Below are 26,018 nucleotides of genomic sequence, written 5' to 3' on the forward strand. Positions count from 1 at the left end.
AAGACACATGCACACATATGCTTATTGCAGCACTGTTCACAATAGCAAAGACTTCGAACCAACGTAAATGCCTATCAATGTTAGACTGGATAAAGAAAATGTGGCACATACACACTGTGGAATACTATGCAGCCATAAAAATGATGAGTTCATGTCCTTTGCAGAAAAATGGATGAAGCTGGAAACCATCATTATTAGCAAACTAACACAGGAACAGAAAACCAAATACCACATGTTCTCACTCATAAGTGGGAGTTGAAAAATGAGAAGACATGGATACAGGGAGGGGAACATCACACACTGGGGCCTGTCGGTGGGTGGGGGCCTAGGGGAGGGATAGCATTAGCAGAATACCCAATGTAGATGACGGGTAGATGGGTGTAGCAAACCACATGGCATGTATATACCTATGTAGCAAACCTGCATGTTCTGCACATGTATCCCAGAACTTAAAGTATAATTTTAAAAAATGACATTCTTATGGTTTATTAATCCAATAACTATATTTCATAAATATATAAAGAAAAAGCGAGCTTGACATAAAAAAATTTCTAGAGCTACTAATAAACTTACATTTATGAAATAATTAATAAAATATTCCTCTGGGTTGTACAAGGATGGGGACAGGGACCAGGGACAAGACATGGTATTTGGTATTAATGAGACTTGACTTCTTTCTCTCTCATTTCATCAAATGCTGGACTCTCCTCGGTTTTCAAATCACCATTTTCTGCAGGTAGATCTTCTTTAGTTTCTTGGTGAGCCATGTCACCCTGTTTTCCCTTTGAACCGTTTTTTTCCCCTTTTCTTTGTACTTTTTTGTCTAAAGATTTATTCTCTCCTGTTTTCTTTTTTGGCTTCATTTCTACTTTCGCAGCAGCAGGTTTAACAGACAACTGGGCTGATGTCCTCTTGGGCTCATCCTTCACCGCCTCTTCTGCTGAGCTGACCATCCTCTTGGGCACCTTAGTGGCAGGGAGTGCGTTTGCTGGGTGCCTGCAAGACCTGAGATGCTGAGAGCCTCTGTGAAGCTGGGCTGCCTGGCCACTGCTGCTCCTCCCACTGCCTGAGGTGCTGAGCAAATTTTTTGTAGAAATGGAGTCTCTGCCACTTTGCCCAGGCTGGTCTCAAACTCCTAGCCTTAAGCATTTCTCCGACTTTGACCTTCCAAAGTGTTTGGATTACAGGCATAAGCCAGGCACTCTGACACATTTATTGATTGATTGATTTTTATCCTTAGAAGTTGTCACATTTTACTGATCTTTTGTAAGTGTACTGTGTCAACTCTGTGGCGTGGATTTTGCTAGAGAATATTGAAACTTCTATTTTACTAGATAATCTGTCCAGTTAGGTACAGATCATGACTTTTTTCTTTCTTTCTTTTTCTGCTGTGGTTTAAAGCTCAATTCAGTTCACCAGTCTTTCTTCTACTGGTTTGGAGAGGCCTCCTTTATATGTAGATTGGTTATGAGACTGAGCCTTCTGTAGGTTCATACACAAGATTAGAGCAAATGGCTTGCTCTCATTTGGGCTTGCCCCATATTCCATCTAATCCAACTCTGTCAGGTACCTCTGTCCAAAATGACAATCTTTTCACAGATATTTAGCCAGATCTTTCATCACGATTGCCTGCTTCCCATGACAAGAGCTCACACTGCAGGCAAAATTGTATTATGAATCAACAACAGGAGCAACCTAAGTGCCCAGTGAGAAATAAATGGACAAAGAAAATGTGATATATATATGAATCAGAAAAAAATAAGGAAATGCTGTCATTTGTGACAAAATGGATGAAACTAGAGAACATGTTAAGTGAAATAAGCTAGGCACAGAAAGACAAATATGTAATCACACTTATATCTAGAATCTTAAAAAGTCAAACTTACAGAAGCAGAGAATAGAATCGTGGCTGACATGGGTTACAGGTTGAGGGAAATGAAGAGATGTTGCTCAAACGGAACAAAGTTTCAGTTTTGCAGGATTAATACATTCTGGAGCTCTAATATACAGCATGTTGACTACAGTTAATAGTACTGTATTGTACACTTGAAACTAGCTAAAGGGTAGATCTTAAATTTTCTTACTACACACACACACACACGAAGTGTAACTATATGAGATGTAAGTATGAAATTTTTATCTGTCAATTATACTTCAACAAAGCTAGAAAAAATATGCAAGAAATACTATAAGACATTCTAATGAAAAATTTAAAAGACATAAGTAATGAGCTATACTATGATCAAAAAATGTGAGACACAATATTGTTAAGAAGACAATTTGCCCAAATGATTTATAGATTCAATGCAATTCCAGTAAAATTTTCTGCATGCCTTTTTTTGTAAAAATTGGCAAGCTGATTCTCAATTTGTATTAAATAAAAATAAAGTATATTATTCAAAGTAACTTTGAGAAAGAATAAAAGAATTGGAATATATCAGTTATCTGATTTCAAGGCTTACTGTTAAGTTACCTAATCAAGACCATGTGGAATTAGCAAAAATACACATATATAGATTAATAAAACAGAATAGAATGTTCAGAAATAGAATGATGTATTTATGAACAGATTTTTTTTACAAAATTGCCATGGCACTGAATGTGAAGAAAAACTCTTTCCCACTAATAATACTGTAACAAATACATTTCTATATGCATCAACTTTTATACAATATCTAAAATGTAACTGGAAATATATCATAAATGTAAACATAAATGCTAATAGTATAAATATTCCTGAAGAAACCACAGGGGAAATTTTTTTAACATTGGATTAGTAATATTTTCTTAGGTCACAAAAGGCATGAACTATGAAAAACTTAATAAAAATTGGACTTTAAAAATTATAGTATTTTTATCTTCAAAAGACAACATTAAAAAATCAAAATGGCCAGTCTCAGGAGGGGAAAATATTCAATGTATTTTTTTCTTATGATAAATCTGAATCTAAAAAATACAAATAATTCTTACAACTCAATATTAAGAAAAACATTTAATAAATAATAGGGAAAAGATTCAAACATATATTTCACAAGGTATAAAAATGGCTAACAAGCACATGAAAAAATGTTCAAAATTATTAGTCAAAAAGGAAATGCAAACAAAAGTCATAATGAAATACCACTTCCTGCTCCCCAGAAAGGCTAAAACTTATTTTGAAAGACTAAAACATTCGATTGTTGTTCTGCATGTAGAGCCACTGGAATTCTTATACACTGCAGGTGGAAATGTAAAATGGTACTACTACTTTAGAAAATCATTTGCCAGATTCTTAAAAATTTAAGCTCACATTTACCATGTACTACTCTCTAAATCCTTATGTGGAGTGAAGGAAGCTAGATACATAAAAATGTGCATACTTTACAATTCTGTTAATACAAAATTCTAGAAAAGAAAAAATAGTCTATAATGACAAATGTGGATCAGTTGTTATGTGGGGCTGTGTTTTATGATGGATATATTCACTATTTTGATTGTGTAGTGGTTTCATAGATGTGTACACCTATCAAAGTTCATTATATTGTATACTTTTAATGGATGTGGTTTAAATAAATTTATTTCTCAATAAATTAATAACATAATATGTATGTCAGTTCAAGACAACTTTATAAGTTAATCTTTCAAAGTGCAAATCTCATAGTTCAGTAACATTTGGCAGGATTAATTCTTAAAATGTAGAGTCATTAGGCAGGATTGGCCCTTATCAATTTACCAGACTCTGTCTTAATTTGTTTTCACCTCCATAGGGCATCACATACACATGTATGCTTCACTAATCTTTAATCTATTGCCTTCACCTGGAATCTTCTTCCTTTCTCTGTATGTCCTTAGAATTGCCACTCATTCTTTAAGAACTGGCTATAGGGCATCCTTTTTCTAATCTTTTCCTTTATACTACTTGAATGCTAATAGCTCCTGCCTATAAAATCTTTGATTCTTTGTGTGTCCCTCTCTCACTGCATTTTTTCTTTGCATGTATTCTAGAGGTCATTGTGTGAATGTCTGTCTTCCTCACTAGACTCTAAGCTTATCGAAATCTAATTCCCTTAGGCCTTGAAACAAGGCCTATAACCTAACAGGCAGCTGTTAAAAGTACATTAGAATGGAATTAAACTTAATCAAGTAAAAATTTAGCTAATTTTTAAACTGGCCAATTTTTTTTTCCCCGTTATAAGCCCCTCTCTATTTTCTTCATGGGGAAACCATGGACAGCAGTGTAAGCTGTTAAGGCTAAAGAGAAATATCCGTGGAGAAGGAGATTTCAGAGAGAAAGTTCACATACAATTTACATGACATAAGACATTTTTTTTCTTCCCTCAATTAAGAGGAACTATTCTTAGTTTCAGCCTAATTTAATTCAGTTCTGAATAAGAGGGGCTTACCAAAAAATTAAACTATTTGCTCATTAATTAGTGTAGAGACATTCAGTCTTCTTAGAATTTCTGCAATTTTTTTAAATTTCAGAAGTGCTTTATAAACATTTTGGTTTTGCTAATGTGTGGATATTAGTCAATGAAAAATTTCACCACAGTTAAACATGAAAGGAAGACTTTATACAAGGCTATCACAATAGAGGGGAGAAACCAGAATCCGGTCTGAGCTTTTAGGAGTTAAAGAAAATCTTATGACAGCTGTTTGCTAATTGGCCTTACCCAAATGAAAGTAAAGCATTCCTATATACAAATAATAGAGAAGCAGAAAGCCAAATCATGAGTGAACTCCCATTCACAATTGCTACAAAGAGAATAAAATACCTAGGAATACAACTTACAAGGGACGGGAAGGACCTCTTCAAGAAGAACTACAAACCACTGCTTAGGGAAATAAGAGAGGAGACAAACAAATGGAAAAAAAAAAAATTCCATGCTCATGGATAGGAAGAATCAATACCATGAAAATGGCCAAAGTAATTTATAGATTCAATGCTATTCCCATCAAGCTACCATTGACTTTTCTTCACAGAATTAGAAAAAAAAAAAAAAACTACTTTAAATTTCATATGGAACCAAAAAAGAGCCTATATAGCCAAGACAATAATAAGCAAAAAGGACAAAGCTGAAGGCATCATGCTACCTGACTTGAAACTATGCTACAAGGCTACAGTAACCAAAACAGCATGGTACTGGTACCAAAACAGAGATACAGACCAATGGAACAGAAAAGGGCCTTAGAAATAATACCACACATCTACAACCATCTGATCTTTGACAAACCTGACAAAAACAAGCAATGGAGAAAGGATTCCCTATTTAATAAATGGTGCTGGGAAAACTGGCTAGCCATACGCAGAAAACAGAAACTGAACTCCTTCCTTACACCTTATACAAAAATTAGCTCAAGATGGATTAAAGACTTAAATGTAAAACTTAAAACCATATAAACCCTAGAAGAAAACCTAGGAAATACCATTCAGGACATAGGCAGGGGCAAAGACTTCATGACTAAAATGCCAAAAGCAATGGCAACAAAAGCCAGAATTGACAAATAGGATCTAATTAAACTAAAGAGCTTCTGCACAGCAAAAGAAACTATCATCAGAGTGAACAGGCAACCTACAGAACAGGAGAAAATTTTTGCAATCTACCCATCTGACAAAGGTCTAACATCCAGAATCTACAAGGAACTTAAACAAATTTACAAGAAAAAAAAATCCCATCAAAAACTAAGTGAAGGATATGAACAGACAATTCTCAAAAGAAGACATTTATGTGCCCAACAAACATATGAAAAAAAGCTCATCATCACTGGTCATCAGAGAAATGCAAATGAAAACCACAATGAGACACATCTCACACCATTTAGAATCGTGATCATTAAAAAGTCAGGAAACAACAGATGCTGGCGAGGCTGTGGAAAAATAGGAATGCTTTTACACTCTTGGTGGGAGTGTAAATTAGTTCAACCATTGTGGAAGACAGTGTGCTGATCCCTCAAGGATCTAGAACCAGAATTACCATTTGACCTAGCAATCCCATTACTGGATATATACCCAAAGAATTATAACATTCTACTATAAAGACACACGCACACGTATGTTTATTGTGGCACTATTCACAACAGCAAAGACTTGGAACCAACCCAAATGTCCATCAATGATAGACTGGATAAAGAAAATGTGGCACATATACACCATGGAATACGATGCAGCCATTAAAAAGAATGAGTTCACGTCCATTGCAGGGACATAGAGGAAGCTGGAAACCATCATTGTTAGCAAACTAACACAGGAACAGAAAACCAAATACCACATGTTCTTACTCATAAGCGGAAGTTGAACAATGAGAACACATGGACACAGGGAGGGGAACGTCACACCATGTAGCCTGTCAGGGGGTGGGGGCAAGGGGAGGGAGAGCATTAGGACAAATACCTAATGCATGCGGGGCTTAAAACCTAGATGACAGGTTGACAGGTGCAGCAAACCACCATGGCACATGCATACCTATGTAACAAACCTGCACGATCTGCATATGTATCCCAGAACTAAAGTAAAACAAGAAAAAAAAAAGTAAACTTTCTTTGTATCTTCATGGCAGGAGAAGTTTTACACCTAGGGCAAAGGGCCCACCAGAAAGAAGTTAGGACCCTATTCTGCCAGGGACACTAGAAAATAGGAGTGCTATTTCCCTTAATGATTACACTTCAAAAGGATAGATCTCAGGTCCTTGTAAAAACTGTCAACAGCCTTTTAAAAGGATTTACATCCTGAAAGGGGAAAAGAAAGATTTTACAATTACAACTTTTTTAACGTAAATGATCTAAGAAAAGAGAGTAAAGCGACCCTGTGGTTAGGCCATCTGGATTCTGTAAGGGCCTGCATGAGAAGCAGTTCGGGGACTTAGAGGCAGGAAGCAGCCTGTGTATAGTCTACCTGAGGGAAATGTTAAGACTTTCTTGGGTTTTTTTTGTCACTACCTTCTTTTGCTAATTATTTCATGTTTCTAACATTCCGCCTTTAGCCTTGGCTTTGCCGCAACACCATGGAAATTGTCCGTAAGCAGACAACTGGTCTCTTGATTTGCAAATACAGGGGGTTTCATGATATATCATTTTGTACTCTGCCAAGCTGAATGTGAATGACAATATATGGTTTTCTTCCAATGCTTCAAGGCCAGAGCAAGGATAAAACAACTTCAAGTGGCCCTGCTATAGCTGTACAATAGTACTTTAATAGGCATACTTTTTTTTCTAATTGATCAAGGAAATGCATCTTTCCTCTAATAGGAATGAAAATAGAATTGATAATGCTTGCTGTACTCTAACTTAGATCTTTACCATACTGTTTGTCCAAAACCATGCGGCACACATATTATTTTGGGAGCAGAGAGGTTGAATTTAATCAGTGCCTTTTGTTTTCTTGCTACTTGCTTTGATTGCAGCAGTTTAGCTGTTTTGCTCTGTTTAGTCATTATCTGTTCCTCCCCCTCCTTCCTTCCTTCTCTGTTTCATTAGCATCTTCATTGTATAATTTCTTTATTGTTTGAGCTGTGGTTCTCAGTGTTTAAATGACTGTTTTGTTTCTAAATTCCTTTTTTTCATCAGAAACTTACTTTAAACAAAAGTAGTTTGAACAAATCTGGCATAAGCCCTTGAATTATATTTATTTATATATCTGTGAGAAAATTCGTATCATACTTTTGGATTACTTGGATACATATGCAAGTTAGCATAGTGCCGTTTAGGTAGACTGTACTACATTGATCGTACCAGTTAATGGCTTCACTGTCTCCTTGAGCCTTGTAATGGGACTGCTGCTTCTCTTATCAAGAGGTATAGTCTATTTTTCCACTTTTGAATTTGGGCTGGGCTGTGACTTGTTATGGTCAATAGAATGAAGCAGAGGAGGCTTTTGCTAGTTCCAAGCCTAGAAATTTTAGTGGATGACTGCACATTACGGAGAATAAGCCTGGACTAACCGATGGGAAGATTAGAGAACACGCTGAAAAGATGTAAGTTCTCAGTTGAGGATATCCTATATCAGCCAGATCTCAGCTAACCCACAAACTGACTACAAGTGCATGATCACATCTAGTCAAGATCAACCACATCTTTTAATATTAGCAGAACATCTTCATTGAGCCATAGACTGAAAGCAAAACTAGATTTATATATTTCCACAATACCAGTAAGGTATTGCCATTGTTATGTTACAAAACACTATTTGGGTATTAAGTATATACTTTTCCCCATCATGTACTTTTCCCCATCATATATACTTTTCTCCATCATACACTTTTCCCCACCATATATATAAGTATATACTTTTAAAGTATATAATTTTCCCCATCATGTACTCTTCCCTAACAAATCATATTTTAAACATCTGTTGAGTACCATAATATATACCAAGATACTGAGGTAAGTACTAGTGGCATAGAAACAAATGTCAACAACAACTCTCTCAGTTGACATGCTCACGTGGAAGACAGAAAAATCAGTCTATATTACAATATAGTATGATATATCAGATTTTTTAAAAGCAATTGAAGTCAACTGACAAAGCTTTCCTAAAAATAGGATCCCAGAATATCATGGCTTCCAGTGGAACCAAGATATTGCAATCGTTCATGTTTTACATTCTGCAATAGTGTCTGCCTACTGAATTTGTGACACGGGGATATAAAAGCAAAGAAAATGAAGCAGGATGGAAAGAAAATGATGACTTTATGCTTAACTAAACTAGGTGGGGATAAAATTGATAACCTTTATGGTTTGAATTCATAAGCCCATTTTACCCTCAATTTAGTTTTATGTCTTCAAAAGCTCCTGTCCAATTTTACAGATTTCATAAAAGAAATTATTTTATCTTGAAATTTCAGAATTGCTTTTTGGTTCAATTAAACCTTGATGCCAGGGCAACTGAAGCTGTTACCAGTTGACTGTCCTGCATATCTTGGCCAAGTGAATACATTCTGCATTTTTCCTTTATCTCCCTTGGATGAATTATTCATTGATTGAACTCACATTTCTAGGAACACAGATGGAAAATAGTTTTAAAAATGTACCCTTTAATAGAGTGCTCTATTTTCTTTTCTCATTAAATGTCTTTGTATAGTCAACTATTGCTTCCAACCAACCACAGCTATGCCCTTGTGGCTCCTTGTCAATCTAGGTTCTTTTACTCTCCCACAATATTCTTTTCTCTGTACCTGAGTTTGCTATTTCAGAAATACCTCTGCCATCCTCATAGTTGGAATAATATATTTATGCTCTTTCCTCTGCCAAATGAAAAATATAAAATGCAATACATGTCATTGAGTGAAATGCTGAATTTCCTTTCTACCCTCCCTTCTTTGTTTCCTGCCTTCTTTCCTTCCTTCGCTGTCCACTTTTCTCCTTTTTGTTCCCTTCCTTCATTTTTTTCACAATACAGTTATTATTTATACATTGTTTATCAGCATGACTTTGTAAAGGATTTATTCTTGAACTTCCTTTATCTTTTGAGTCCATAGAGCTTATATATATTTGACTTAAAGTTTGCTAAGTAAAAAGAGAAGCAATTTGAAGTCATTCATTTGTATTTTTAATCCAGGCTGCATCACGTTCTTGCTAAGAAATGAGTCAAATAACCTGAATGATTCTTACTACATTGTGTATAAAATAAGGTAAATAATCTTACATTAGAAGAGTGATGCAAAAGTCAATCTAATTGTGTACATGTTAAAATAAAACCTTTCTGAATAGGTGACACTCTAAAAATCATCGTAGAATTGTTTGGGGATGCTGACACAGCAAAAAGTATAGTAAGTTTCTAAAATGTATTGAAGTAGAGAACAGCTTTTCTTGGACTTAGAATTTTAAATGACCCTTGAAGTGTCATAAAAATTGTTAATTTTAAGGAGGAAGAGCTTTTCCAGGAAGAAATTTTCCAAATATCTGGGTTCCTAATGACTACTTCTTAAGTCTTGTGAATACTCAAAATAGAAACTTTTGCATTTTTATGATTAATCTATCTCTTATGTTCTAAGCCTGAGATCATATCTATCTATCTATCGTTTATCTATCTCACTACACACACACACACACACACACACACACACACACTTCAGTAGGTAGCAGCAAAGGCTTTCTCTTTCATTGTGGTATTTTAACTTTCATAAGAGAACAGTTGTCTTACTATAGAAAGAATATATTTTCCATTCCATGTTCACAGTTTTTCTTTAATTATCATATTTTTTAACCACATTTTTCACTTCATAAACTTGGCATACATGTTATTTAAGAAAGTTTAAAGTATGATCGGAAGTGCAAAGTAATATATATTTCAAAAAGATATTAAGTAGGCACAAAGATTAATTTGCTTTCTGTTCATCTCATCCTCTATTTTTCCCTTCATTAACACTTATTTCTCTGCTCTTTGGTAACTGGGAAAGACATAGTGAGTAAATTTTAAGGGGAAAAAACCTCATTACTTCATGAAAACATGCACCATAAGGTCAAATTAAGAAACCAGCATAACCCTTCCCTGTTAGTTGTGCTACTTATGTGTTAGTTATTGCAAAAGTAAAAGATATAGTTTATTTTCCAACTTGTAGCGTTAAACATTTTAAATACTAAAGATGATAGAAAAACTAGGTTTGCATTGTCCTTTTGTGGACTCCAGAGGGCAGCATGCATTCTTTCAATGTCATAAAAGGTTAATAGCTATCCATCTGTCTCTTTGTCGTCTCTCTCTCTCTCTCTCTCTCTCTCTCTCTCTCTTCCATTGACTTTATATCTGTATTACTGGGTAGAGACAAGTAGACCTCAATAAAAAGAAGAGCTGAGAGAAAAACAGAAATATATATATATATATATATATATATATATATATATATATATTCTTAATTATTAGATACTTTCTTTGCATTTCCAAATGAAAAAACACAATGTGGTTAACTAAGCAGAATAAATCTTTCTGGACCTTTCAATAATGGTAAATATAAACTAAACATTATTTTACTTTCATTTTAAAAACTATTTAATTTTATAAAAATTCAGCTTTTGAATAGATGCTGAAAATTACTCCATTCCTTACATAACCAACAAAACAAGCCTAGAAAAGTAAAACTGACTTTCACCAGGACAAATAATGACTTTTCCTAAGAATAAAGGATGATATAGTAGCACATTCTGGACAACTTTTAGATCTCTGGATATACAGCAAGGAAAACTTAGATACTCCCTGTGTAAAGGGCTATCTTGTGCATTTACTTACCTAGACTTTTAATAGGTCAAGACCATTCAGTGACCATTTATAAGGTGCTGGCATTATTCTAATTATAGAAGAAGTGTGTAATATATAACTCTAGGGGGTGTGGAAAGACAAGTCAGTGTTTTCAACTAATGATGCTTTTAATGACCTCTCCTCACAAGCTACTCAATGAACAATTTAGAAGAAGGTAAAGAGAGCTTTATTCTAATTAATTCTCTCTTAATTTCATATTTTGGCTTGTTTTAATCAAGAAAAAAATGGGACAAAATAATCATTTCACAGATAAAACTTTAGTTAATTACATAGAGGAAAGAATATCAATCTTGAATTGAGCATTGAACATTTGAAGCACCTGGGGGAGATTCTGCTTACAGAGAGAATGGGGACAATAAACGAAGACCATGGAAAAGGTAAAAGTGGCATTTTACTAATAATTATACATAAAATTATGGCGATTACATTTATTTTCCACAAAATTAAAACAAAACAAAGTTGCAACTAATGTTTAATAATGCAAGAAATGGAAAATGCATTACTTTGATATGAGATACATGCCTGCTTAGATTTGTCTCTGGTTGTTTGCAGGACCTGGTCACATAAACTTTCACAATGGTATTTTTTGTTTTTTGTTTTTTTAATGGAAGGGAAGCCCAAGTTCCTTATTTCTACTTGCAAGAAAATTAACACTTGGGAGAAAGTGCACAATGATTGAAAGATGATCCTAACAAATCATTACATTTTTCTTTTCAGCCTTAACAAGTAGAAATAAAGCTACATCTATGGGATTCTTTAACATGAGCACTGTAATTTACATGCAAAATAAATTCAGGTGGAGCTATTCCGGGAGACTAGGTATAGCAGGATCACCATTTGTCAGAGATTATTACTCTAGAAGGCTCCCTAGGAGAGGCATAAATTTGTCCTGAAATAACACGTTGCATAATAACAGCAAGGAACTTGTCTCTGCACTTCTCACAGGCTGCACACCTGTTCAGAGAGACCTTCCCACTGAGCCTATCAAGCCAACCTGCTCATTCATGTGGCAATCCCAGCCCTTAGTTAGGAACTACTAAAGCAATCACAGAACCATCAATGTAGCCACTAACACGTTGTTTTTGAAACATAACGGGGAAAGATCTATTTCATTTGAAATCCTAAATGTTTTAAGAAAGACTGGATTAGTAGGAAGATACCAAACATTGGATTTAAGTAATTCTAAGTAAAAAAAGAAAAAAAAACCTCAATAGTTTGGCTCATTCATTAACTATGAAGATCAGTGTCCTCATATCTAAACTGAGAATAATAAAGTCCTCATCAGAGGATTATTGTGGTGATGATAATTGCTTTAGGCAAAGTGTCTAGCGCAGTGCCTAGAATAATTGAGCATCTCTGCTTGTGTTGGAATCAGGGGGCCTATAATATTACAAATTCAGATCTTGTCCTTCATGAAAGATGACAGCATCCACAGCACAACCCCATGCTCTGAACACTAGCATTGACCCATTTGTGTTATGTGTCCCTACCCACAATTAACTTATGGATTCTGGTCATCCAAGACTGGGTGAAATATAGAGTGGTTCTGGATACTCTAGCCACGAGACTGTAAAGAGCTAAGTGGCCATACATGGAGTCACGCTTTGCGCTCATTCAGCACTGAGTTCCAAATAGCACCTTTCTATCTAACTAGTCCTTCAGCCACTTGTAAGGAAACTTTAATGCAAACATATCCTTTTGAAAGTGGGAGCAAATCTTCTTAGTATTGAGTACTTATTTAGTTAATTGAATGATTAAGCCTTTGGAACTTCATCCATTTATAGTTCCACTGTCATTTTGTTGTTTTGGAAGAGTGATATGAGGGAGTATACTCATTTACCAAGCCTACACTAATAGTTGGTAAAGGTGGTTGTGCTTAAACTTAAACGAAAAGCTAAATTCAGCAATTTAATTCAAATAACGAGCTACCAATTATTTTCAGGATCTTAGAGCTCCTTTTGGTTATAAATTGCTGTTTGCAGATAGCAACTAGTCAATCATTTCACCACAAAGCCTCTTATTAAGTAAAATGATTTTAATCGTTAAAAGTGTTTGGAGTTTTAGAAAGTCAGACAGCACAAAAATACGTAATAATACACTCTAAGCCTCCTACAATGAATTTCAACTTTATCTGGCTCCAAAGAGAAAACTGACTAAAATATTTTTGGTGGATGAGTATCAGTGGATTTCCACTGCATGTGTTATTTCAAACAGGGATAAGTGTATGATTAAGCAGAAAAAGAACTAACTGATTTGATTAAAAGTATTTTTAATAGAAAACCTTAAATAGACATCCCATAGAGAAACATGGTAAGACTCTCCAACATACCATAATCTATAAGGCATATATGAATATATACATAGCTATATACTTATAGCTATACATGCATGGAGCTAACATAATAGGCGTCTCATAGAGAAATAACACCGTAAAATATGATTTTGACCCTCATTAGAGCATCTTCCTTAAATAAATAAGAGCTGTTTTCTTTATAAAATATCATTTTTATTATCCACCTAAAATATCCCACCAATCAGCAGTGGGATTTGGTTCATCACAAACAAACTTGAAAATAATTTTTTAAAAAACATAAATTACTTAGAGATGATGCCCTAATCCCAAAAAATAATCAGTAGGCACATTTTCTAGAACTAGTTTTGGCTAATGTAAAAATTCACCAGTTCAAGACAAGAGAGAGTTTTAAGGCTATTTAGTGTATGTTCACATTCTATGCCTTCAGCCATCCTGGGGTCAAGATTGCCAACATGCATAACACCAGAATGTCATAGTTCATCCTATTAAACTAAAAGCCTATAAAAGACACAATTTGCTCACAAAAACAGGCTGAAGTTAAGTCGATTATGAAACAACAAGGAGCTCATCTTCTTCAAGAGATGGGAAAAGCTCAAATATAAAGCATAAAAATTTCAAGGGAATGTTAGGATCGACCTATGTAACTAATTCTTATTCTAGCTAGATGCCAAGCTCTTTATGAGGAGCCAGTAAGTCATTGCATTGTTCAAAACATGTTTTTTAAAAGATTTCTTATTTTTATTTATTTATGCAAAGACAGTATCAGCAATAGGTAGTGAAGACATATTCTTAAGTTTAAAATTAATTTCCCATTTTGAAAGGTTCAGGTCTGTCTCTTCTTTCTACCTTACTCTTTTAAGTACTTCACCCCAACAAAGTAGCAAAGAAAGTTTATTCCTTTAGTTTTTCTTAATGCTATATTGGGATACTTACAATTGGCTCTTTAAAATTTAGGTACCATTTATAGTTAAGCTAGATACTTAATTACAGAGTGATACATACAAGAATGTTATAGCACCACAAAAACCACAAAGAATTTTTAAAAGTAAAATTTCAGGGCAATTCTGAGGTGTATTAAAGTCCTCCTGGGGATTCTTAAGTTGAAAGACTCTTCTTTTCACATTCAGAATAAAAATTACTAGGAATTTTACAGCACGATGCACACTGGTAATATGGCCCATAGTAGTTACATTAGGTGAATATGGAATCTCCATGTTTTAGGAACAATGTAATTGGAAGAAAGGCCAGGAAGCCTCTGTAAACTCATATCTATGGCTGGTCAAATGATACTGACACAACTGTTTCCCTTAAAAAGGTATTATCCCTTTGCTTCCTTTCCAGGGATTAGCCCTTGGAGTTCTTATACAGCTACTTCCCTTCTTTACATCACCAGTTCTAGGAGCAAACCTCCTGAAAGCATGGTAATATCGACTGGAAAATCAAGACTGTGGGTGCAGCAAACAGGCCCTGATGCTCTAGTTGTTTGTCATTTACAATGTACAATGAAGAGAGCAGCTAATCTAGAAACACTGTTAACTCTGTCTCTAGCACATTCTTGGGATACATGTAGTAAGCAATTTTTGTGGTTTAGAAATACCTAAACTACCTATGTTGATTCTTCTGGACATAGAGCCAACTAGCAGACACTCTCTAGGTGCTGAAACTATAACACTGAACAAAAGTCAATGTTTACATGAAATTATTCTAATGATGAAAATAGACAATGGACACAGAACGAATTATGTCATATAATACCACATGGTGTTAAGTGCTATGAGAAAAACATAAAGCAGCATAAGGGTAAAGAGAGTGGTGAGATTGCTCTTTCAGACAAAGTGGGCAGGGAAAGCCTCTCTAAGAAGGTGAATTTTGACTACTAAATTAAAGAAAGTGAGGGAAACCGTTGGGCGCGGTAGCTCACGCCTGTAATACCGGAACTTTGGGAGGCCGAGGCGGGTGGATCACGAGGTCAGGAGATCGAGACCATCCTGGCCAACACAGTGAAACCCCGTTTCTACTAAACACACAAAAAATTAGCCGGGCCTGGTGGCGGGCGCCTGTAGTCCCAGCTACTCGGGAGGCTGAGGCTGGAGAATGGCGGGAACCTGAGAGGCGGAGCTTGCAGTGAGCCGAGATCTGGCCACAGCACTCCAGCCTGGGCGACAGAGCGGGACTCCATCTCAAAAAAAAAAGAAAAAAGAAAAAGAGGAAAGAAAGAAAAAAGAAAGTGAAGGAAACCATCTAGCTAATATTTAGGGGAGGGGCACTCCAAGTCTGTATACAATGGCAAGTACAACGGTACCAATGTGGAAATATAGTTGGCATTGTCACAGAACCTGAAGACCAGTGTGGGTAGGCACAGCGGAATTAAAGGAAAGTGCAGTAGAAATGAAATACATGAGCAATAAATGTGCCAGGCTGTATAAGGACTTGGATTTTATTTTGTGAGGTGAAAGCATTTGTGGATTTATCCAGAAGAGAAAGATGATCTGACAGGTTGTTAAAGGATCAGTATGACTGTTGTGGTTTAAATTTATAGAAAGATCAGTCAGCAATGTTTGTCACTTTTCTGCAGCCAAGTTCAACTACAAAGATTTATGGAATTATTTTGATTTTTATACATTATTATAATTTTACCAGGCAAGAGAGTTGATGATCAGGGTACATTTTAAAAATTGTAATTGTAGAGTAATTGTAATTGTAGAGTTTAATGTCATTAAACTTAATGTCATTAAGAACACACTGTTGTACAACGATCACCACTATCCATCTCCAGAGCTTTTCCCCTTCCCAAACTAAAACTCTACCCATTAAATTAAAACTTCCCACTCTTCCCTCCCCCAACCCCTGTCTACCACCATTCTACTTTCCATCTCTGTGAATTTGACTAGTCTAGATACCTCATATAAGTAGAATAACACAATATTTTTCATTTTCATTTGGCTTATTTCAGTTAGCACAATGTCTTCAAGCTTTATCTATGGTGTGCATGTGCCAGAATTTTATTCCTTTTTAAGGCTGAATAATATTCCATTGTGTGTATATACCACATTTTATTCATCCATTCATCCACTAATGAACAGTGGGTTGTTTCTATTTTTTTTGGCTATTGTCAACAATGCTCCTATGAATATGAGTGTACAAATACCTGTTTAAGTCTCTGCTTTCACTTCTTTTGAGCATATACCCAGAAGTGTATTTGCTGGATCATATGGTAATTCTATGTTTAATTTTGGAAGAATAGCCATCTTTTCCCACAAGAACTGCACCATTTTACATTTTCTACCACTGGTGCACAAGGGTTCTAATTTCTCCACATTATTGCCAATACGTGTCATTTCCTGTTTTATATTTTAAAATAGCAATTCTAAAGGGTATGAAGTAGTATTTCTTAGTGCTTTGATTTGCATTTCCTTGATGATTAGTTATACTGAGCATTATTTCATATGTTTATTGGACATTTATATACCTCTTTTGGAGAAATGTCTATTTAAATCTTTTGGCCATAAGACACAACAACAACAACAACAAAAAGAAAACTATAAGGCAATATCTCTGATGAATATAGATGCAAAAATCCTCAACAGAATACTAGCAAATCAAATCCAGTAGCACATCAAAAAGCAAATCCATCATGATCAAGTAGGCTTTATTCTTGGAATTCAAGGTTGTTTCAATATAAACAAATTAATAAATTTGATTCACCATATAAAATAATCAAAAACAAAAAATACACAATCATCTCAATTAATGTGAAAAAAATGCATTTGATGAAAAGCTTTTCATAATAAAAACCCTCAACAAATTAGGCATTGAAGGAACATACCTCAAAATAGCAAGAACCATCAATGACAAACATACAGCCATAATATTGAATGGGCAAAAGCAGGAAGCGTTACCCTTAAGAAACTGAACAAGGCAAGGATGCCTACCCTTGTGACTTCAAAATGGTACTGGAAATTCTAGCCAAGAGAAATAAATAAAAGGCATACAAATAGTAAAAGAAATCAAACTATTTCTCTTCACTGATAATATGATTCTGTACCTAGAAAACCCTAAAGACTCCACCAAAAGTCTCCTAGAATTGATAAATGACCTCAGTTAAGTTTCAGAATACAAAATCAGTGTAGAAAAACCAGTCACATTTCCATACACCAACAACGTTCAAGCAGAGAGCCAAATTGAGAATTCAGTATTGTTTATGATAGTCAGAAATAATAAACTAAAACACCTAGAAATACAGCTAATCAAGAATGTAAATGATCTCTACAAGGAGAACTTCAAAACACTGCTGCAAGAAATCATAGATAACCAAAACAAATAGAAAACGATTTCATGCTCATGGAATGGAAGAATCAGTATCTATAAAATGGTCATACTGCCCAAAGCAATCTATAAATTCAACGCTGTCACTATCAAACTTCCAACATCATCTTTCACAGAATTAGAAAAATATGTTCTAGAATTTATAGAGATCTGAAAAAGAGCCTGAATAGCCAAAGCAATCCTAAGCAGAAATAACAAAGCTGGAGGCATCACATTACCTGACGTCAAACTATACTATAAGGCTACAGTAACCAAAACAGCATAGTAAGGGTAAAAAAAAAAATACATACAGACCAGAGGAACAGGTTACAGAATGCAGAACTAAAGCCAGCCACATACAGCCATCTGACCTTTGACAAAGTTGACAAAAATAAGTGATGGGGAAAGGACTCCCTATTCAACAAATGGTGCTGTCATTACTGGCTAGCCCTATGCAGAACAAAACTGGACCCTTACCTTTCACTATATACAAAAATTAAATCAAGATGGATTAAATATTTAAAAGTATACTTCAAACTATAAGAATCCTAGAAGAAAATGGACAAAAATACCCTTGTGGACATTGGCTTTAGGAATTTTGTCAAACGCTCTTTCGGAATCAATTGAGATGATTATGTAATTTTTGTTCTTCATTCAGTTAATGTGGGGCATCACATCTATGGATTTCTGTGTATTAAATCATCTTTGTATTTATATACTAAGTGAGAATAAATCCCACTTAGCCATTGATCCTTTTAATGTGCTGCTGAATTCTGTTTGCTAGTATTTTGCTGGAGACTTTTGCATCAAAATTCATAAAAGACATTGGTCTGTAGTTTTATTTTCTTTTAGTGTTTTTGTGCCCTTTAGTATCAGCATGATGCTGTCTTCGTATAATGCATCAGGCAGTATTACCTTCTCTTTCATTTTTTGGAAGAGTTTGAGAGAGATTGGTATTATTATTTAAAGGATTGTTAAAACTGAGCAGTGAAGCCCATCTAGTCCCGGGCTTGTCTTTGCTAGGAGGTTTATAATTACTGACTCAATACCTTTATTTCTTATAATTCTGTTCGGGTTTTCTATTTCTTTTTGAGTCAGTTTTATAGGATGTGTTTTTAGTATTTTATTTCATCTGTGTAACCCACATGAAATGAACAAATTTGTTCATTTATTTGCATAATTTGTTGGCATACAATTGTTTATAATACTCTCTTATAGTCCTTTCTACTTTTGTAAAATTTTTGGCAATATGCTCAATTTAATTTATTATTTTAGTTATTTGAGTTTTCTCTTTTTTCTTAGATAATCCAGCTAAATTTTGTCAATTTTATTGATTTTGTGAAGAACCAGCTGTTGGTTTCATTAATTTTATCCATTATTTTTCTATTTATCTCTTCTAATTTTTATCATTTCCCTTTTTCCTCTTTCTATCCTCTTAAGGCTTAAAGTTAGATTGTTTATTTGAGAGCTTTTTTCTTTTTAATTAAGCGTTTATAGCTGTGAATGTTCCTTTTAACACTGCTTTTGCTATATCCCATAAGTTTTGTTATCTTGTGTTTCCACAATATTTATCTCAAGCTATTTTCTAATTTCTTGTGAAATTTATTCTTTAGTTTATTGTTTGTTTAAGGATGTGTCATTTAATTTCCACTTTTTTAAATTTTCCAGTTTTCCTTCTGCTATTTATTTTTAGTTTCATTTCATTGTGACTGAAAAATATAATTTATATAATTTCAATACTTTAAAAAAATTTTAAGTCACACCAGTTAGAATGGCAATCATTAAGAAGTCAGGAAACAACAGGTGTTGGAGAGGATGTGGAGAAATAGGAACACTTTTACACTGTTGGTGGGACTGTAAACTAGTTCAACCATTATGGAAAACAGTATGGCAATTCCTCAAGGATCTAGAACTAGATGTACCATATGACCCAGCCATCCCACTACTGGGTATATACCCAAAGGATTATAAATTATTCTACTACAAAGACACATGTACACGTATGTTTATTGCGGCACTATTCACAATAGCAAAGACTTGGAATCAACCCAAATGTCCATCTGTGACAGACTGGATTAAGAAAATGTGGCACATATACACCATGGAATACTATGCAGCCATAAAAAAGGATGAGTTTGAGTCCTTTGTAGGGACATGGATGCAGCTGGAAACCATCATTCTTAGCAAACTATCACAAGAACAGAAAACCAAACACCGCATGTTCTCATAGGTGGGAACTGAACAATGAGATCACTTGGACTCGGGAAGGGGAACATCACGCACTGGGGCCTATCATGGGGAGGGGGAGGGGGGAGGAGGGAGGGATTGCATTGGGGAGTTATACATGATATAAATGATGAATTGATGGGTGCTGACGAATTGATGGGTGCAGCACACCAACATGGCATAAGTATACATATGTAACAAACCTGCACGGTATGCACATGTACCCTAGAACTTAAAGTATAATAATAAAAAAAAAAAAAATTTAAGTCATTTTATAGCCCAACATATGAATTATCCTGGGAAATATTTCACACACCTGAGAAAACTGTATATTAGGTTGTTAGATGCAGTGTCCTTAAACGTCTCTTAGATCCAATTAGTCTATAGTGTTATTCGAGTCCTCTATTGTGTTATTAATCTACTGATTGTTCTAGGAGAGCTTTTAATCATGAGCCATAAAATATATGTTGCATAAGAAGGGACATAAAGATATGAAAGAGATAAAAAATATTATTCTGGAATGATGGAACAATTGTTAGAATCCAGTTACGAGAGATAAAAAATGGAAAGAGACTTTGGGCTGAGACGATGATTAATTCAAGATGGATTAGAGACTTAAATGTTAGACCTAATACCATAAAAACCCTAGAAGAAAATCTAGGTAGTACCATTCAGGACATAGGCATGGCCAAGGACTTCATGTCTAAAACACCAAAAGCAACGGCAGCAAAAGCCAAAATTGACAAATGGGATCTAATTAAACTAAAGAGCTTTTGCACAGCAAAAGAAACTACCATCAGAGTGAACAGGCAACCTACAGAATGGGAGAAAATTTTTGCAATCTACTCATCTGACAAAGGGCTAATATCCAGAATCTACAAAGAACTCAAACAAATATACAAGAAAAAAACAAACAACCCCATCAAAAAGTGGGGAAAGGATATGAACAGATATTTCTCAAAAGAAGACATTCATACAGCCAACAGACACATGAAAAAATGCTCATCATCACTCGCCATCAGAGAAATGCAAATCAAAACCACAATGAGATACCATCTCACACCAGTTAGAATGGCAATCATTAAAAAATCAGGAAACAACAGGTGTTGGAGAGGATGTGGAGAAATAGGAACACTTTTACACTGTTGGTGGGATTGTAAACTAGTTCAACCATTATGGAAAACAGTATGGCAATTCCTCAAGGATCTAGAACTAGATGTACCATAGGACCCAGCCATCCCACTACTGGGTATATACCCAAAGGATTATAAATTATTCTACTACAAAGACACATGCACACGTATGTTTATTGCGGCACTATTCACAATAGCAAAGACTTGGAATCAACCCGAATGTCCATCTGTGACAGACTGGATTAAGAAAATGTGGCACATATACACCATGGAATACTATGCAGCCATAAAAAAGGATGAGTTTGAGTCCTTTGTAGGGACATGGATGCAGCTGGAAACCATCATTCTTAGCAAACTATCACAAGAACAGAAAACCAAACACCGCATGTTCTCACTCATAGGTGGGAAGTGAACAATGAGATCACTTGGACTCGGGAAGGGGAACATCACACACCGGGGCCTATCATGGGGAGCGGGGAGAGGGGAGGGATTGCATTGGGGAGTTATACATGATATAAATGATGAATTGATGGGTGCTGATGAGTTGATGGGTGCAGCACACCAACACGGCACAAATATACATATGTAACAAACCTGCACGTTATGCACATGTACCCTAGAACTTAAAGTATAATAAAAAAAAAAAAAAAAAAAAAAAAAAAGGAAAGAAAGCACACAGTTGTTGAAAGCAGGGTGGCTGAAATATAGCTCATGACAAGTTATCATTACCGGTCGAGTGCAGGGTGTGACCATGTGAGTGGTAAGTTGACATAGGCAGGACAATGTGGAGGAAGTGAGAAGGCTAAGAAAGGCTAAGAAATTGATAATTAGGTTGGATTAATGATCCTAAGGAGTTAATCAGAATGAGGGCTAGAAAATGGTGAGAATAAATGCATTGAACCAAAATGCTAATATCTTCAAGGGGATATGGGGAATGTCAGCAAAGAAAATAGATTACAGCACTCTGAAAAGTACGTGAAGTAGTCTGATTCCATAGGCTTCAAGGGAAATTGCTCTTTATAGGCTGATCTAGAAATGATAATGAGAAGCCTGCATCCAGGACTATTGGTATAAGATGTGTGTGAGAGTAAATTGCCATTATTTGAGAGGACAGCAAGAGCAATTATATCTCTAGAAAATAAATAGATTTCAATTACAGCAATAACTTTTGTCAAAGAGATTGAAAAAATAAAAGATGCTTATGAGTTGATTGTGAGTTGCAAAGTGTCCAGTAGAAGGATTTGCATGTGCCAGTGTGAGAAGGTGAGAAAGGAATACACACGGATGCACAGAGCATGGCTTTGTGGGGTGACAGCAGGAATGGGGAGGACTATCTAGAAGACATGCATTTCTTACTGAGTAGAGGCAAACAGAAAGGTAGAACATGACATAATGAATCTAAGAGTGGAAGCACAAAATCATTTCTCATGTAGCTCACTTCTCTCAGAACAATGGTCTGTATTTTTTTTCTTGTAATGTTTGTCTAGTTTTGTATCAGGGTAAAATAGAACAAAAAGAGTAACAATGGAGCATTTGTACAGGCAAGGGTGGTCTCACCAGAAGCAGGTAAACTTTACAAGCCTACCCTTTTAACTATGTTCTGTGAGAATCACTATAAGACAGATTCCTAAAGGAAAACTTACTGGATAAAAATGTATAAGCATTTTTTAAGATGTGACTATCATTTCTGTAAAACTATGTCTTTTGATAATTACGTAACTTGGATAAAGCAAAAACAGAGAAAAAACGACACAAATCCCACCATTCAGAAAATAAGTTCCTTAAATAATAGATACATTTTTAAAAGATCTATTTACAAGCTGACATAAAAACAGAATGTTTTATAAAATACTGTAATATTTCTTCATAGGTTATATTTTAATTTTTAAAAGCTACATGTTATTTCATCAATTTAAAATAAAAGGATTGTGAAATAAAACAGAGGAAGCTAAAACTTACAATAAATATTTTATATAGAATATAGATTATTTCCTAAAAGATTGCACTAGCTAATAACAATGATTAACACAAACATTATAATGTTGGACTCACTACATTTTAGGTACACGTTTGAATTTTAGACACTGTTTACTTGCTACCAAGAATGATGAAAAATTTAACTTTTCAACAATTTTTTCTTCCTCAGTTACCCCAAATCTCTTCTATTTATTATATTATTTTTCATAGTAAGGTTTATAATATTTGTATGTCCTGTCAACACATTTCAGAGTTTTTTCCTCTTACTTTCATATTCATATAGACAATGTTAATTATTTCTTTTTTTTTTTTAACCAAAGCTTGTCAATTCCTCAGTCATTTGGATTTGTATAATGGATGGCTTGATGTCATCATCAAGTGATATTTTTTAAAAATATTCACAAAAATTAAATTCTCCAAGTCCTTGCATAATTCTGAATATATGCTTTATCTTCACATAGAATAGAATCTTGCCTGGATGTGACATTCTGAAGGACATTTTCTTTTATTCAGTACTTTGTAAGCATTACTCTAACATAGTCTAATACTGAAGGTCCCCACAGAAAAAGATAATGTCAAACATATTTCCCCCGCTCAGGGGCTGACTAGCATTTTCTGCCTAGAATTTTCTTCCATCACTTTAATAGCTTACCTAGGATATGACTTGGTGTCAATTGCTATGTGACATTTTTTCCTCAGGATAAGAGTCGTTTCAAACTGTGGGTTCACAATTTTTTCAATTAGGTGGATTTTTATTACTATCACTTTAAAAAATTATTACAAGTTGAGTGAAAAAATATTTTTCTTTGTTTTCTTCTTTTTAATTTATTTTTTATTTAAATAGGTTTTGGGGGAACAGGTGGTATTTGGTTACATGAATAAGTTCTTTGGCAGTGAATTCTGAGATTTTGTTGCACTCATCACCCAAGCAGTGTACACTGTACCCATATGTATTCTTTTATCCCTCACCCTCTCCCACCCTTTCTCTAGTCCCCAAAGTCTATTGTATCACTCTTATGCCTTTGTGTCCCCTAACTTAGCTCCCACTTGTGAGTAAGAACACATGATGTTCGGTTTTCCATTCCTGAGTTACTTCATTTAGAATAATAGTTTACAATTCCAGCCAGGTTGCTGCGAGCGCCATCATTTCATTCCTTTTTATCGGTGAGTAGTATTCCACGGTGTATATATGTGTGTGTATATATACATACATATATTATATATATTAATTACATTATATATTACATATATATTATATTAATAATTATATTATATATTATATAATATTAACATGTTATTAATTATATATGTACATATATTATATGTACATATGTGTACATATGCATACATATATGTTGTGTGTGTATATATATATATCACATGTTCTTTATCCACTCATTGATTGATGGGCATTTGGACCAGTTTCATATTTTTGTAGTTGAAAATTGTGAACTCCCAGCGCGAGCGACACAGAAGACCGGTGATTTCTGCATTTTCAACTGAGGTACTGGGGTCATCTCACTAGGGAGTGCCGGACAATCGGTGCTGGTCAGCTGCTGCAGCCTGACCAGCGAGAGCTGAAGCAGGGTGAGGCATCGCCTCACCTGGAAGCGCAAGGGGGAAGGGGATCCGTTTTCCTAGCCAGGGGAACTGAGACACACAACACCTGGAAAATCGGGTAACTCCCACCCCAATACTGCGCTGTAAGCATACAGGCACACCAGGAGAATATATCCCACACCTGGCCGGGAGGGTCCCACGCCCACGGAGCCTCCCTCACTGCTAACACAGCAGTCTGCGGTGATCTATCCCCAAGGCAGCAGCGAGGCTGGGGGAGGGGCACCCGCCATTGCTGAGGCTTAAGTAGGTAAACAAAGCCGCTGGGAAGCTCGAACTGGGTGGAGCTCACAGCAGCTCAAGGAAGCCTGCCTGTCTCTGTAGACTCCACCTCTGGGGACAGCGCACAGCTGAAGACCAACAGGGGAAGTAGCGGGAGCCGGTGCAGACGCGAACGACTCCGTCTGACAGCTTTGGGGAGAGCTGTGGATCTCCCAACGCGGAGGTTGAGATCTGAGAACGGACAGACTGCCTGCTCAGGTGTGTCCCTGACCCCTGAGTAGCCTAGCTGGGAGAAATCCCCCACTAGGGGCAGTCTGACACCCCACACCTCACAGGGTGGAGTACACCACTGAGAGGAAACTTCCAAAGGAAGAATCAGACAGGTACACTCGCTGTTCAGCAATATTCTATCTTCGGCAACCTCTGCTGCTGATACCCAGGCAAACAGGGTCTGGAGTGGACCTCAAGCAATCTCCAACAGACCAACAGACAGTCCTTCTGACTGTCAGAAGGAAAACTATCAAACAGGAAGGACACCTATACCAAAACCCCATCAGTACGTCACCACCATCAAAGACCAGAGACAGATAAAACAACAAAGATGGGGAAGAAGCAGGGCAGAAAAGCTGGAAATTCAAAAAATAAGAGCGCATCTCCCCCTGCAAAGGAGCGCAGCCCATCGCCAGCAACGGATCAAAGCTGGTCAGAGAATGACTTGGACAAGAGGAGAGAAGAAGGCTTCAGTCCATCAAACTTCTCAGAGCTAAAGGAGGAATTACGTACCCAGCGCAAAGAAATTAAAAATCTTGAAAAAAGAGTGGAAGAATTGACAGCTAGACTAATTAATGCAGAGAAGATCATAAACGAAATGACAGAGATGAAAACCATGACACGAGAAATACGTGACAAATGCACAAGCTTCAGTAACCGACTCGATCAATTGGAAGAAAGAGTATCAGCGATTGAAGATCAAATGAATGAAATGAAGCGAGAAGAG

The 26,018-nt window shown here is 35.7% G+C and overlaps 1 pseudogene; it reads right to left on the reverse strand.

Moving 5' to 3' along the window:
* Nucleotides 1–656: 656 nt before the first annotated feature.
* LOC104654077 overlaps nucleotides 657–26,018 on the reverse strand; it is a 169,953-nt pseudogene continuing 144,591 nt past the window's right edge.

Source organism: Rhinopithecus roxellana, chromosome 21 (assembly GCF_007565055.1).
Source record: "Rhinopithecus roxellana isolate Shanxi Qingling chromosome 21, ASM756505v1, whole genome shotgun sequence".
Taxonomy (NCBI): Eukaryota; Metazoa; Chordata; class Mammalia; order Primates; family Cercopithecidae; genus Rhinopithecus; species Rhinopithecus roxellana.